Consider the following 3318-nt stretch of genomic DNA (forward strand, 5'->3'; position numbering starts at 1 on the left):
CACTATCTCCTTAAATGTCAGACGATATTGAGGAAGAGAGGGTAGAAAGAATAGACAAAACACAGGGAGAGAATCATGGACTAACACTTTCTCAGCTGTATACAGCTATGGTAACTACAAACTCATAGCGAATGTGTATGCTACCACTGAGCCCAGAGTTACGCTTTTCTATCACTCCACTTAGGGGAGGAGGAGGGGGGAGTGGGAGGGGGAGGTTGTTGGCACAGAAGACCTAACTGCTGATCTATTGGCAATGTTCAAATTATACCTGAAGGAGAGTGAGAATATGGATTTGCATACCTATTTGTGAGTTCACCAGGCTCTGTGGGTAAGTCCCAAACTCAGCATGGGGCATAATTCTGATTACTTTTTGTGGGACTCTAAACAAACACAATTAATGAATAGATGGCAGATTAATCAAAACAATAAAGATAAGAAAATGTATTATTGTATTAAAAATTAAGCAATAATGTTAAGATATAGAAGAAATAAGAATTTTCAAACTATTCTTTACCATTGTGGATAAAACGAATGAGTAGGGTTTGTTGAAACATTTTAGCTTTTTATCTGTTCTTTGAGAATTTCATGTTAGGCACTCCAATGCTACTCATTTTCCCAATGCTTCCTACTTTTCTTCATCCTTGCAACAGCCCCCCCCCCACTACAACCACTAAAAAAAAATTGTTGTGAAAACAATAGTGCATCACATTGTGCCTCACACTATTCCCCTTTGTCCATACTTCTATTCTTGCAAATGTTCATTGTAATGAGGAGTTGGTCTGGTATAAGGCCTCTGATCACCTGATCTGTTAATACTAGAGTCTCACTGGGTCTCTTCTCAGATATCTTGTTGTTGTCCTGTGTCTTGGAGATCCTGTAGTTTTAAGTCTGTAGATCTCTTCGCTTCAGGAACTCCAACAATTCATAGATGGGGTAGATGTTGGGTTTGGCCAATTCAAAGTGAAGGATCTGGGCCTCAGAGCTATCTGAGCTGGCCAACTCTTGGTGCCTGCTCAGCAGCAAGCTCCACAACTAGGGCCAGCTTTACCCTGCTGCCCAGGACAGGTGCAGGTTCAGCTCTCCTGAATGCTACACCTGAGGATGGATGAAGACTGCTCTCCTTCTCTCAGGACATCATAGCCAGGTTTCTCACCTAACTCTCCCTTATGCATGCCACTGTACATGAAGCTAATGTAGGGCCAGCTCTCCCACACTGGTGTCCTGGGGACCCACTCGCCTAGAACCTGTAAAATGTGGGAAGTGTCTCACAAATACAGTGTCTCAGGGTTGGGGCAGCTCTCCTGCTTCATTGCCCCCAGGCCTAGCTCTCTCACAAAACCCAGGAGAGGGGCGGGGCCTGTTATGCTCAGCTCTCACATGTCAACATGCCCTGGGTAGCAGCCTAGAGAGGGACATCCTCCTGGCTTTTGGTGGTAACAGATGTCCAGTAGTGGAGAGATATGGGCCAAGATATAGACCCAATGACAGCATAAGGCATGATTCCACCATGGTCCTCAGTGGCCACCAGCTACTCACATCATGATGTTCCTCACTAGCCTGGAGTCTCCAGTTCTGCCTCTCTTCACTGTGCTCACATCCTTCTGTTTCTCTTCCATTTCTCCACCATTTACTCATTCTTTTAAGTGGCATCTGGGGACCTCTCAGTGTCAGTGGTGATCTCGGGTGTGCTCTCACAACAGATATGCTCTGCTCATGCATTAAGGCAATGGGCAGGGGTCATCTCCTCCAACGTCTCATCCCTCAGGTCTTCATGGCTCTGGAATGGTGATACCTCATGCTAGCTCCCTGCCCAGGCCCATGGCACAAGACTGGTGTTATTCTTGGACTCAGTTCTCTCCTGGACTACCTGAGTGGCCCCTTGAGAATGCTGACTATCTTGGGTTCACTCCTCCTTGCGGCCTGAAGTCCCATACATGGCTCTTCTAGTCTACTTATTCCTCATCCTGGGAGCTCCTCCAGGCCGGCCTGATACCTTATTGGTGGTTGTCTCAGGTTCACTTTTTTCAGGAAATGTTAGACTACTAATCATTTAGATGTTCCTAGATCAGAACATTGATTATAGGCATAGCCTCTCTCCCTTCTGCAACCTACAACTATGTGTGTGAGACAATGGCCATACCTGAAATAACTCTAGTGGTAGGGAATTTGTTCAATGTTACAGCTCATGTCATTTGGCCATTTCGGCAGTCTTCCATTCCAAGCAGGAGATGCTGTAGAGCTGGACCGTTTTCAGCCTTATTAACTTTGTATGTTTAGGTCAGTACACCAACCTTACTGCCTTGTATAGTAGCCCTGTGGACACATTACCTCATCTCTCATTTTGATTGGTGTGATAGCTTACTGTTTTGTCAGTACCATTATTACTTCATCCAGTATCTACATAGCAACTAAAGTGATTTGGTTCATTCCTTGCGCTCTTCTTCCTCCTCCCTAGCCTATGATTGCCCCCTACAGCATTTATCATCTCTTGTGTTTTTGCTACCCATTGTTACACCCGAATATAAATAAATAAATAAATAAATAAATAAATAAATAAATAAATAAATAATACAACCCACATACTCCATTCTGTGTTGCCTGCATGTGCATGTTTATAGGGCTGAGTACTTTCTATTAGGTAATAAATCAGTGGTGTCTTCTCCACAAGGTTAATGATGCCACTCAGATCAATTGCTAATTTCTTTTGCTCTTCATCTATGGGTAAGGACCCATGAAATTCCTCCTTTATATGGTGAGAAATTAACTGGTTCTTGCATTGCTATGACATGTGTATATTCCTGTATTGTTTAGATTTCACAGAAGAAGAAAAAAATCACAGACTATTTCCTGGCTCTCTGTCTCTCTCAATCTTTCCACCCCTTCTTCTGTGATTTCCCTGAGTCATACACGTGAATGTTTTATCATAGATATATTGCTTAGAGTTGGAACACATGGTCAGTTGTTCTCTGAATATGTCAATAAAGACATAATTCTAACTTAAGAATATTAATATGTGCTTTAGCAAAATGTTTATTTGATAAGTTTATAAAAATTTTCAATAAATGATGAATCAAGCTTTTGTCTCTGTTAGAACTGGTTGAGTAGGAAGGTAAAAGGAACAATCAGAAAAATATTTAACAATGTTGTCTTTTTTCAGAATAACATGAAGCCTTCACTAGTTGCCTCTGGGTCTCCTTTTTACTATGTACGAAAAGAAAAAAAAACTATTCGTATTTTTATTTTTTCTAAATAATGTAATATGATATTTAATGAGTATTTTTGGAACCTTTGTTCATTTTATTTTATAAGTAGTAGAGA

The 3318-nt window shown here is 41.6% G+C and overlaps 1 non-coding gene across 1 annotated transcript; it reads right to left on the reverse strand.

Moving 5' to 3' along the window:
* Positions 1-2030: 2030 nt before the first annotated feature.
* LOC120097259 (small nucleolar RNA SNORA17) lies at positions 2031-2162 on the reverse strand. Its single transcript, XR_005494488.1, has one exon. It is a non-coding gene; the product is annotated as a small nucleolar RNA SNORA17 (small nucleolar RNA).
* Between the last annotated feature and the right edge of the window lie 1156 nt (positions 2163-3318).

This window comes from Rattus norvegicus, chromosome 15 (genome assembly GCF_036323735.1).
Source record: "Rattus norvegicus strain BN/NHsdMcwi chromosome 15, GRCr8, whole genome shotgun sequence".
In the NCBI taxonomy this organism is placed as follows: domain Eukaryota; kingdom Metazoa; phylum Chordata; class Mammalia; order Rodentia; family Muridae; genus Rattus; species Rattus norvegicus.